Source organism: Talpa occidentalis, unplaced genomic scaffold (genome assembly GCF_014898055.3).
Source record: "Talpa occidentalis isolate TD23 unplaced genomic scaffold, MPIMG_talOcc4v2.1 talOcc4.6, whole genome shotgun sequence".
In the NCBI taxonomy this organism is placed as follows: Eukaryota; Metazoa; Chordata; class Mammalia; order Eulipotyphla; family Talpidae; genus Talpa; species Talpa occidentalis.
The window spans coordinates 69,917,816-69,931,652 of record NW_023604972.1 but is presented as its reverse complement, the minus strand read 5'-3'; the positions used below and the strand labels follow the sequence as shown (position 1 = coordinate 69,931,652).

The window sequence follows — 13,837 nt, the reverse complement described above, 5'->3', positions numbered from 1 at the left end:
ATATAGGAGATATTGAATGAGCTCATGAATCTAAACCAAAGAAAGGAACATACACAAAGAACTGAATAAAAAATAGACCAAAGCACTAAAATTAATAACAAAATAGTAGCAACAGACTCATATAAATGTAAATGGACCAAACTCATCAATTAAAAGTCACAGCATATCTAGAATCTGACCATCTGCTGTCTCCAAGAGATACATTCTAAACTCCAAAAACAAACATTGGCTCAATGTAAAGGGCTGTAAAACAATCCTTCAAGTGAATAGGACCCAAAACAAGGCAAGAACAGACATATTTAGATCAGACAAAATAGATTTTCAGTTATAAAAGGTAGTAAGTGACAGGGAGGGAAACTATATAGTGATAAGGGAACATCAGGCAAACATAACACTAATTAATGTATACACCCCATAAGAAGGAACAGCAAAATATATTAGGCAACTATGGACAGCTCTGAAAATAGATATTGTAAAAATCACATTTGTTGCATGGACTTCAATACTTCATATTCTCCAATGGATAGATCAACTATGCAGATAATAAACTTTAAACAAAGAATTAGATCACATAGACCTTTACAGGGCACTGTACTCCCAAAATGTAAAGTACATGTTTTTCTCAGGTGCACATGGGACATTCTCCAGAATAGACCACATATTGGGTCAGAAAATAAATATCAACAAATTCAATAAAATTGCAATCATACATAGCATATTCTCAGAACACAGAGGTATCAAACTAGAAATCAACTAACAATAGAAAGCAGGGAGAGTGGACAACACACTACTGAAAGACTCCTAGATCAACAAAGAAATCAAAGAATAAAAAAATACCTTGATAAAAATGATAACAAGGACACTATAAACACTGCACTATAAACACTGCACTATGAAGCAATCCGCAGCCTCTGCAGCATGAGTTGGATCCCCGGCTGGCCAGGGAGCAACCCACATGGTGCAGCAGACCTCTCCTGATTCGCCCGCTGCTCCCCTCAGCAGTGCACTTTGGTCAATCTGCCTGTTCTGTTCCCCACTGTCTCTGGTGAATCCTCTCACCCTCTGCATCTCTGGCCTTTACCCCAGCTCTTATATGCACAAATAAATAATTAAAAAAAATTATAACAAGGACAAAGCTTTCCAAAACATACTACAGTGCTAAGAGAGAAATACAGGCCCCCATCAAGAAATAAGAAAGAGGGTCGCAGCCTCTACAGTGCCAGTTTGATCCCCACTGGCCATGGAGATACCCACATGGCGAGCAGACCTCTCCTGTCTTATCCACTGCTCCCCTCAGCAGTGTATTTTATTCAGTCTGCCTGTTCTGTTTCCCACTCTGTCTTTAGTGAATCCTATCACCCTTCTGCACATCTGGCCTGTACTCCAGTTCTTGTATAAATAAATTTAAAAAAAAAAAAGAAATGAGTTCAAATATTAGAAAAGAACAAACAATCCAAAAGTCAGGAAAAGAGAAATAATAAAAAAGAAAACAGAAATAATTGAAATAGAAGTAAAAAAAACATTCCAGGGCCTTCCCTGGTGGCTTAGTGGTTGAATGCTGGGCACGAAGCTGCTCGCAGCCTCTGCAGCGCCAGTTCGATCCCTGGCTGCTGGTGAGGGTCCCACATGGCGCGCAGACCTCTCCTGCCATGCTCGCTGCTCCCCTCAGCAGTGTATTTCGTTAGTCTGCCTGTTCTGTTCCCCGCTCTGGCTCTGGTGAATTCTCTCACCCTCCCACACTTCTGACTGTGCCCAGTGCTTGTATAAATAAATAAAAAAAATCTTTAAAAAAAAAGTTAAAAAAAAAAAAAAACACTCCAAAATATTAATGAAAACCAAAAGCTGGTTCTTTGGGAGAAAAAAAAAATAGACAAACCTCTAGCAGGGCTCACTAAGAAAATAAGGGAGAAAACTAAAGTAAGTAAGATAAAAAAAAATGAATGACGAGAAACTACAACAAATGATGTAGAGATTCAGAGGATAATTAGTTATTTGTATGAACATTTGTACAACAGATCCAAAACCTAGAAGAGGAGGACACATTTTTAGAATCATACAACTGTCCAAGACTGAATTGGGAGAAAAATCCAGAACAAACCAACCACAAGTAAAGAAATTCAAAAACTCAAAAAACAATGGTTCAGGACCAGATGGACTCACAATTTATTTCTACCAAATCTTCAAATAAGAATTAATTTTCATCCTTCTCAAAATTTTCCAAAAAATTAAAAAAGAAAGAATACTTCCAAATATATTTTATGATGCCAGTATTGTTATAATACGAAAAACAAATATAGAATAGAAAACACACAATAAAAGAAAATTACAGGCTAATTTCCCAAATGAACACAAATTCAGAAATCATCAATGAAATCTTAGCTAACTGAAAACAGCAATGTATTAAAAGGATTATACTACACAAAGTTGTTTAACATCAGAAAATCAATCAATGTAATTCACCACATCAACAATGAGAAAGATAAAAAACATATGACCATATCAGTAGATGCTGAGAAAGCAATTTATAAGATTCAAAAATCTACTTATGATGAAAATTATTGAAAAATTGGGATAAATGGAATTTATCTTTACAAAATAAAAGCCATAAATAACAAACCAATAGCTAACATCATTCTCAATGGTGAAAAATTGAAAGCTTTTCTACTAAGATCTGATACAGGACAAGAATATCTACTATCACCACCACTATTGAATGTAATATTTGAAATCCTAGCTAGAGCAAGTAGACAGGAGAAGGCTATATAAAGAATGTGAATTGAAATGTAAAGAAGTAAATCTATCATTACTTGCAGATGACATGATAATATAAATATAGAACCATCAAGTCTCCAGGATAAACTAATCAATACAATTAGTTTAGCAATATAGCAGTGTTTAAGATCAATACACATGAATCAGTTGCCTTCCTATATACAAGCAATGATTAGAAGAGGAAGAAATCAAGAAAACAATCCCAGTTACAATAACCCCCCCCCAAAATTAAATACCTAAGGAGTAAACCTAACAAGGAAGGTAAAATATCTAAACAAAGAAAACTAGAAAACATTGTTAAAATAAATAGAACACACAAATAGAGAAATAATTCCTGCTTACATATGGGAAGAATCTACACTGTAAAAATGACTATTTTACCCACAGCAATAAACAGATTTAGTGCAATCCCAATAAAAATATCAATGACATCTTCAAAGAAATAGAGCAAATAGTACCATATGGAATGTCAAAAGACTTCAAACAGCCAAAATAATTCTGACATACATAAAAGAAAAAGAATGAAGGATTCACAGTTCCAGTTCTAAAACTATACTATAAAGTCATAATAATTAAAACCAACTGGTAGTGGAGGAAAAAAAAAATAAAGATATTCAGATTAATGGGATAGAGTTGGCAGATCAGAAATAAACCCATACCTATATGGACAATAAATATATGACAAAAAGACCAAGAACATACACTGAAACAAAGAAAACCTCTTCAGTGAATGATGATGTAAAACTGAACAGCGACATGCAAAGGAAAGAAACCAGACCACTATCTCACACCCCACACACACACACACACAAGTCAATCAAATTGTATTAAAGAATTGGATGTAATATCTTACACCATAAAATATATAGAAGAAAAAATAGGCAAACACTTCATAAGCTTTGGTGATGTCTTTGCAGATATTCATCTCCAACAAGGAAAACAAAACATAACTACCTGGGACTATATTAAAATAAAAAAGCTTCGGCCTCCCTGGTGGCACAGGTGGTTGAGAGCCGCACTGTGAAGCTGTCCGCAGCCTCTGCAGCGGCGGTTTGATCCTGGCCACCTGGTGAGAATCCCACATGGCAAAGCAGACCTCTTCTGTCTCACTGGCTGCTCCCCTCAGCAGTGTGCCTGTTCTGTTCCCCGCTCTGTCTCTGGTGAATATTCTCACCCTCCCGCGCATCTGGCCTATACCCTGGTTCTTGTATAAAAATAAATAAATCTTTAAAATAAATAAAATAAAAAGCTTCTGCAAAGTAAAAGAAACCATAGCTAAAATGAAATGATATCCTACTGAATGGGAGAAAATGTTTTCACACCATGCATATTAAGAGGGGCTTATATAAAACATCTACAAAGAACTCACACAAATCCACAGAAAGCAAATAAATGATACAAAGTTTTTTTAAAAAAGGGGGCATAAAATTTGTAATGCAACCATCCCATATGGGGTAGGTTCATCACCGGTTCAAGCAGACCTATTGGTGTTTTCATGTTATCCGCCGTTTGCCACTGCAAGCTGCCACAGGCTGCTGCACTCAGCTGCATGCCACCGCACTCCTCTGCACTTGGCTGTGCTGCACTGCTCTGTACTCCACACCAGGCCGCTCCACAACACACCATCCTCTGTGGCCCTGGCCTTATCAGCCCAATCTCTTTGGCCAGGTGTATCCCATGTACACATGCCCACACCCCACTCCAGGTGTCTGCCATCAGGCATGCATTCAAGATCGCAGGGATCCATCATCAACGCTAATGACGGGAGGGTAGTAAAGCCTGATACTTTTCCTTACCCTACAAAAATTAATTAGTCCCTTCTCCAAAGAAGACACATAGGTAGCAAACACGCATATGAAAATATGCCCCTCTGCCTCACTGCTCCATGAGCTGCAGCCAGTGGGGACCAGGTACTCCTGTTGCCTTTATCAGGGCCTATGACATCTGTGCCCCTTAACAGGGCCTGCTCTGCTGCTTTCTGGGGTCTACTGCATCTAGGCTACTTGCAGGTTCCACTCTGCTGCTTGTTCACCTTGCAGCTTGACTTGTTTCTTTAATTGCTGGAGGTATAGGGGAGCCATCCCCCCAGGTTTCTCCAAGCATATAATATAATCATCTATTTTTCAGTAGTTATTGGCTTTGTTCTGCTGCAATATAGCAATGAGTATATGGAGGAGGTGATCCTGGAGTCTTCACTATGCTGGTATCTTGCTTCTTACAGATTTAATTGTCTAATTTAATCATTAATGAAGCAATCATGAGAGTAGCTCAGAGTGTGCAGTAAAGAACAGAGGGTTTTGAAGTAAAACAGTTCTGAAATTTAAATTTTTCTCCTGTTACATTGTAATCATCTTCTTGGAATCTCACTGTCTTCATTAACAACATGGAAATTACCGTGCAACTGTAATAGGCTCATCTGTAGTACAGAACAATGGTCAACTACAGAAATAGAAGGATTTGATCTAATAAAGAAAAGGAGCTATGTAGATGTACTAGAACTCAGGGAAAGACAAAACAAAATGAGTAGGGAAAGAGATTGAACCTGGATATGAATTTTTATCTTTCAGTCATAACAGTTGGAAATCTCATGAATGAAGTGAAACTCTGGCCAGGTATTAATAAAGTAATAAAGATCTGGGTCAAAATTAGGCAATTATAGTCTAAATTTATTTGTCCTGACAATAGGACCCATGTTTTAATATAACAACTTTACCCCCCAAAATATTTGTAATTGAATTAATGTTGCCTTTAGAAAGATCTGGAAGTGGGTTAGTTTATGTCAAAATGGAGGAAAGTTTTGCTTTGTGTTGAGCAATCAGAGAACATCTGGTATGATGACCTACTGCATCTTAGGGCTGCTTTTGGTGAGACTAGATGTAAGTAATAAACAGGTTAGTTGCAATAGACATTTTGTCATCTAATATAATCAAGCTACTTCTTGTAAAGCGATCTCAGAAATTGTGAGCCCTACCTATGTTGGGAAATGGCAAGTGCTTACTATCCTGGCACTTGGTTAAAAAGTCTAGAGGACACTCTCAATTCTTAAAAGTGCCTTGTAGAATGGAGCTCTCTGGAAGGAAAAGAAGGAGGGAAAAAGAAAAATACTTTTACTTTTACTCAATAAGTTTCTGCTAAATATATTAAAAACTACAATAAAATAGGAAGACCTCAAGGAGAGAGATGCCCAGACCAAATAAAATAAAGTAAAATAACACATATAAGATCTCAAGAGAGTATGACATCACAAGGTAAGACAACTGTCCAGAGTGCAAGTACAAAAGATGGAAGATTATATCTCCATATCAGACAAAGACTTCATAATTGCCATAATAAAGAAACTCTAAGAGATAGAAGGAGTCAAAGAAATACTAAAGGACTCAGAAAGCTAAAGAAATAGATGCAACAAAATTCAGAAAATCAAATTAATGAGTACAGAAATGAATGAGTACAGTCAATGAACAGAAGACAGAAATTGAAGCTTTAAAGAAAAATAACAGAATTTCAGGAAGAGTTCAATAAACGAAATTAGGAACTCTAGAGAAAGCTTAGAAGTAGAATGAATAAATGATTGAATTCAGTGACCTCAAAGATAATAACACAAAAAGGACTCAGGTGAAAGAAGAGAGAGAAGCAAGATTAAAAAAAATAAATAAATAAAGATGCAATTTGAGAAATATCTCACACCATTAAGAAAGCCAACATAAAAATAATGAGTATCCCAGAAGGGAAAGAGAGAGATAGGGGAACAGAGAACCTATTAAAAGAAATGATAGGGGAAATCACATACTTAGGGAAGGAATTAAACATATGCATCTATGAAGCTAAAATGACACCTGGTTACCTACATACAAGGCTACACCAAGGCACACACTAGTGAAACTAGCAAGGTTTCATGACAAAGAAAAAAAATGTTGAAGGCAGCTAAAAGGGAAAAGCAAGTATTATATAGATACTCCCATCAGGCTTTTACCAGCCTTCTAAGCAGAAATTCTATAACAGAGGGAAAGAATGAAATAATGTATTCAAAATATACAAAGATAGGGCCTGCTTGGTGGCCTGGGCGTTAAGTCTCAGCACTATCACTGCAATGACTTGAGCTCTAACCCCAGCCAGGACCATATAACATGTATAAGACCTCAAGAGAGTATGACATCACAAGGTAAGACAATTCTCCAGAGTTGTATATATATAGTATATATATTATATATACTATATATATATATAATATATATAATCTCCCATGCTGCTCAATGTATTTCAGTAAATCTACCTGCTCTGCTCTCCACTCTGTCTCTGGTGAATCCTCTCATCCTCTGCACCTCTGGCCTATACCCCAATTCTTCTACACACACACACACACACACACACTCACAAAGATTAAAAACTGCCAGTCAAGAGTATTATATCCTACAATGTCCTCTGTCACGTACAAGGGAGAAATAAAAGACTTCCCTGACAAACAAAAACTAAAGGAATTTGCAAACACTAGACATCCCCTACAAAAATGTTACAGGGAGCATTCCTATATAAAACAAAGTGAAGATCCACAAACACCACACAAATAAATAAGGAAATAGGTACAATCAGAAAACTAATGACAAAATGGCAGTAGCAAGTAGCCATATATTAATAATCACTCTAAATGGACTTAACTAGCTTAGAGTGCTTATTGGAACTGAAAGATAAACAGGCTCAAAGTAAATGGCTGGAAAACAATCCTATAAAAAACAAACAAACAAAAACTTCCTAATAAAAAAATGAGAATAAAACTTAGATAAAATAAACTTCCATTTGAAAAAAGTAACATATAATGATTAAAGAATCAATACATCAGGAATTTATATTGTTTCTTTAAAAGGAGAAAACCACAAATGTGGAAAATAATCAACCTGTTCATGGGATACACCTGCAGAAAATGGCCAATGGAAATACAGACACTATCACTATCAGAGTTCATGTCCCTTTTCCCATGTCAGAATTGGCTTTTAGGCTGTATTACTTCCATTTGAACTAACATGTCAATCAGGTAGTCACATTATTCTATCTTCCTGTCATAGCCTAGAAGAAAAGGGTTGGATCTTTGCAATGGCCCAAGCCACATGGATGAGTTGGCTGCAAGGGAACAAATAATTATGAGGTTGGAGTAGTAGAGATTTTGATAACCGACCCCAACTGGGAATATTAACAGGAAAAATTTGACTTTAAAAAGAGGAACCACATAATCACCTTCCTGGTAGCAGGTATAAAGAAATGCATAGCAAAGTCTATAAATTATAAAAATATATTAGGTCACTCAGAGAATGGACAAAAATCCAGCAATATTCCAGAGAGGCTGGTGGAGGCTCTCTGAAAATACACTGACATCACCCCCACCACTGGAGAGGAGTAAATCCTCTTAGGGATTTATTTTTTTATTATTTTTTTAAATATTTATTTATTTATACAAGCACTGGGTACAGTCAGAAGCATGGGAGGGTGAGAGAATTCACCAGAGCCAGAGCGGGAAGCAGAGCAGGCAAAAAGACCCAAGTACACTGCTGAGGGGAGCAGCGGGCGGCAGGAGAGGTCTGTGCGCCATGTGGGACCCTCCTCTGGTGGCAGGGGAGCAGCCGGGGATCGAACCGGCGCTGCAGAGGCTGCGGGCAGCCTCGCAACCCAGCGCTCAACCACTGCGCCACCGGGGAGGCCCTAGGGATTTATTTGATTTCATAATTTGCTCCTGATTTTTGTGAAAATTACAAAAACTAGCCAAGGGATTCCAAAGCCTATTTACTCAAATCTTAGTGTCTTTAGTGTCTTCAATAACTGAGACAGGGCCGAAGAAGATGACAGGAGAAGCTAAAAGACCAGAGAAGGGTTCATACCATGCTCTTTCCATAAATAATGCCATGGAACCTCAGGGCTTCTCAAAAGAAGACTATTTAATCTACCACAACTACAACTTATGAGTTTCAGTTGAGAATGCTACGGGTGTGGGCTATCTGGACATGGGATGTTAGAGTGCCAACTGCCTCCAGGACCATATTCTGGTGGAAGGATTGTCCAAGGTCGTGAAGGAGCAGGGGGATCCCCAGAATTGATGGCCTTCTCTGAACAATCACAGTGCCTCAGGCTTCTGTTGGCTCCCAGATCAGTTCCCATCACTATTGTGGAGCCAAAAGTGACCCAGCATCACAGAGGCTGGTCCTCCAGACTGAGTCCAATCAAATTCTGTAACAGACCAAAATTGCTTCTGTGAGTCAGGGAGGGACCTAAGACTTCTCTTCAAAAAATATAATAACATCCCACTAAATAAATAACAAAATGTGGTTTATATTTCTCATGTCTCTTCCCATATTTATAAAGGACAAACAAACTGGTTGCCCAGGCATGTGATCTACATGTTTGAACAACATAGAAATAATGCTGTTCTTTACTATAAACACCCAATCTCAGTGCAGAGTACTGGGCTGCTTCCAGCCTTGATAAACAGTTCAGAAGCTATTTTTTAGAGGATTACAAAATCCTGGAACCCTCTTTTTAAGACTTCCTTCCACTTTACAACAAACATGCATTCAAATAGTTTGATATTTAATCACTGCTCCAAGTCTCTGTTTTTTTGCAGTAAGCACTCTGACAAATGGAACTCTAAAATCCCTAGATGAGATATCAAAAAATCTTTCTACAATACTTTAATTTCTTATACTGCATTGATTGCTTCTGGCTGTGGGGAAATTTCAACATTGCATATGCTTCCTCCCAAAGTCTCTCCACCTCCTACTTCCTTGAAATCTATCCAGATTACTCAATGTTTACCCCTAACTACACTGGTATGAGGAACATTCTCTCTGGATAGCACCCTAGAGATCCCAGTCTTTTGTTCTTTAATGGATGGACTACCAATTATCACATAGGCAATTATCAGTACGCAGTATTGGATACCTTACTTTTCCTGGTCAGGTTGCAACATCTGTGAGGTTCTCAATGTATCATGGGCATGTTGGAGTCCAAAAAAGTCCAGTGGGGCCTAGTTGCTGTGATATGGTAATTATTGGACCACAGCTTTCAGATTCAGAACCTAATGGAGTAACTGGAAGAGAGGATGTGGTGCTCTTAATACTGGGTCTGAACTCTGGCATTCTGGTACAAGCAAATAGCTATAGTATTTTGGAACTCACTTGTAGATTAGAAAAGACAGTTAATGCTACAGGTAAATGATTAATACCATTCAAGCTATAATTAAAAACAACTAAATCAAATTGGGAAACTACACAAATTGGTAATAGAAAACTTCATGGCTTAAAAAGATAGATATTGCCAAAGTGTTTGGGGGGAAAGGGATGTATACTGACCTTCCAAGATCTAAATAAAGCCTTCGAGGATGATTTGTCCTAGCTGAAAGAAATTATTCATCATAATGAACAGTATATACTAGATCCCACAGACATGGTTCTCATGGTGGCTATTTTGGCTATCACAATGCTAGCTGGGATAAAAATGAGTATTCTTTTATTTCTCATTCAGGGGACATGTATTCTCAATCTTATCACTATTTTTTTCCCTATAAATTGCAACAATTCCATGTCAAAATAATGCTGATATTTGGACAACAGCCTGTCTCTAACAAAGAATATGTGACTTTTACCCCATTAGAAAATAGAGAGAGTAGAGACTGCTTGAAACTGGCAGAAGGCTCCTGGAGGAACCAGAGGTGAGCTGGGAAGTTCGCCCACGCCAGGCCCCTTCTGGCCTGCAGTCTGAGCCCAGAGGGGAGCGGCACCCACCGCCAGGGCAGACCAGTCATGCAGGGGAGCGCATCCCCCACATCACCATTTTAGAACAGGGACCTTTCTTCAGTAGAGACTGCTTGAAACCGGCAGAAGTCTCCCAGAGGAGTGAAAGGTGAGCTGGGAAGTTTGCCCAAGCTGCTGGCCAGTACCAGCAACACAGTGTCCCAAGGAATTCACTAAATTAGAAAACAGGCAGTAGGGAGTAGAAAAACCACATGCAACTCAGCCACACCTCAGGAAAAAAGCACACAACAAAAAGAAAACCACCTACCAGATTGCAACGACAGTAACTTGGAAGAACTTCTGAGCCTGCCAGAAAGAAAATTTAAAATTGCCGTGATTAAAAAACTGACAGAAGTCATAAAGGAAAACAATGATAAGGGAAAAATAATTAATGATCAGAAGAATGAAATTGAGTCCCTAAAGAGGACTGTTATCTTATCTAACAGGAGATCAGGATCCAGTGGTTTTGTTAAACAAAAGCGGCCAAAATCCATTTTCCATGTATAAATGCCTGCCCCTTTTGTTAAACAAAACTAGCCAAAAGCTATTGAAAACCCTAAACACCTGCTCCCTCACCTAAAAGTACATATGTAATCAGAAGCCTCAAGATTCAAGGTGCAAATTTCTGCCTTGAATTTGCCTGCACTCTCTTTTTTGAGTGTGTATTATCATTTACAACAAAGCATCATTTCTAACTTAAAAAAAAAAAAAAAAAACAGACAGCTAATTAGATCCTTCTCCAAAGACATACAGGTGGCTAATAGGCATACAAGCAAATCCTCAAAATAGAAATTAAAGCTTTGAATAAGAAAATAACAGAAATTCAGCAGGTAAAGAGCTCAATGAATGGCATAAATAACTCATTCAATATTCCCTACAATTAGGGAAGTAGAACTACACCAAGACACATTGGAGTGAAACTAACAAGAGTTCAAGACAAAGAAATGCTATTGAAGGCAGTTGGAGGGCGGGGGGAAGCAGATATAAAAATACTGGGAAAAGTCTTCATCATCACTTACTATCAGGGAAATGCAAATCCACAATGTGATACCACCTCACTGCCAGGAGTTACTTAAAGGACATTATTCAAAGCATGTCTTAAGGTTAAAAAAAAGATAACAAGGCAAAAAACCGCTTGCAACTGGATGATGAAAGGAAAAATAAGCAAAAGGTGGAAGTTTTGGGATCATAAGAGAAATACAACACTGGAGGGCCTCCCCTGGTGGTGCAGGTGGTTGAGCGCCACGCTGTGAAGCTGTCCGCAGCCTCTGCAGTGCCTGTTCGATCCTGGCTGGCTGCAAGAGTCCCACATGGTGCGGCAGACCTCTCCTGTCTCCCCTGTTGCTACCCTCAGTGGTGTATTTCATCAGTCTGCCTGTTCTGCTTCCCGCTCTGTCTCTGGTGAATCCTCTTACCCTCCCGCACATCTGGCTTGTACCCCGTGTCTTTTATAAATAAATGAATAAACAAACAAACAAACAAATAAATAAATAAATAAATCTTAAAAAAAAAAGAAATACAACACTGGAGAAATAGCAACTCTCATCCCACTAATAAAAAAAGGAATAAAATAACTCCCAAGGTATATGGACCTTGCTATATTTCTGTAACATATAGCTATTAACCTAAGGATGTTATAAATTACCATAATACCATGACAATGAAATCATAAAACATCAACAAGTTCTCACCGTGATTGCAAAAACAGGAAAGAAAAATTTACATCAACTGAATAACAACCCATCCCCTTTAAAGAAATCCAGAAGCAGAGGATATTTATAATTCAGCATTCAAAAAGAAACATAAACTCATTTCAACATTTGAAGCGCATTGCTTGCCTGCACCACCAGGGAGTCCCCTATACATTTAATTTAATTACAATAATAATACAAAGGTTTTGAAATAGAATTCCATAAGTTGATACTTAAATTCACAGGATAAAATAAATATGCAAGAATACCCAGGGAAACAATGAAAAAAAAAGGGAAAGTAGCCTTACCAGGTATTAAAGAACACTGTAAAGTATCTTTAAAAAAAAAAACATTAGTACTGGTGTATGGGTAGGAAATTAGACCAGAGGAACAGGATAGAAACCCCAGAGAGATGTACAGAGATTTAATACATGATAATGGAGGCATCTCAAATCACTTGGACAAAGGCAGGGTTTTTAATAAATGATGCTGGGACAACTGGGTAGTTATTTGAAACAAATAATTAAATACATAGTTACACAATACAAATGAATTAGTTTCAAATGGATAAGGAATTGAAACCTTTAATGCAAAACAAGAAAGTATATTCTAAAGAGTTTAGAATTTTCTTTAATCTTGATATAGGGGAGGATTTTCTAAGTGTTTCTCAAAATTCAGAGGTAATAAGGGAAAACCAAAATTTTGATGTTAAAAATAAAAGAAAATTTCCTGGAAAAAAATGCTATAAGTGAAGTCCAAAGATAAATGCCTCATTGGGAGAAATATTTGTCTCATAACACAGGCAAAATACTAATATCCCTAGTGAATAAACATCCTTTAGAAATTGAGGAACAAAGGATTACAATTTATTTATTACTTATTTATTTATTTTTCACATCATTGTTCATTTTTAAATAATATTTGCTTCTCTTCCCTCCTCCACGCCCCCACTCAGGTGTAGTTCCCATAGAATTTCCTTTACCAATGCACCTGTGCACCATCACCACAGTCCCCGGTGCACCTCCCTTCTTCCCTCTGAGCCCTCTCCCTCCTCCCCTGCAGGATGTCTCTGATTTATAATTGTCTGTTTTTGTTATGTTGTGTTTTGTATTGTTACTTTTTTACATGGATGTCTTATTTGGTTTTCCTATATTCCCCCTACAAGAGAAACCATCCAATATTTTCTTTTTCCTTCTGACTTATTTCACTGAGCGTAATTCCTTCTAGTTCCATCCACATTGCTGTGAAACACCTGGGATTACATCAAACTTAAAAGATTCTGATCAGCAAAAGAGACATTAACCAAAACAAAGAGATACATCACTGACTGGGAAAATTTTTTTTGCACTCCATGCAACTGATAAGGGACAGATCACAAAGATATACAAAGAACTCAAGAACTTAAAAGATATTTCTCCAAAGAGGAAATGAAAATGGCCAACAGACATATGAAAAAATGTTCAACATCCCTCGTAATCAGGGAAATGCAAATCAAAAGCACATGGAGATACCGCCTTATACCAGTAAAAATGGCACATATCAAAAAAACTAGCAACAACAAATGTTGGTTAGGATGTGGTGAAAAAGGAACTGTCCTACACT

At 37.6% G+C, this 13,837-nt stretch overlaps 1 pseudogene; it reads left to right on the top strand.

Moving 5' to 3' along the window:
* Positions 1 to 8,764: 8,764 nt before the first annotated feature.
* LOC119260381 (mortality factor 4-like protein 1) overlaps positions 8,765 to 13,837 on the top strand; it is a 30,202-nt pseudogene continuing 25,129 nt past the window's right edge.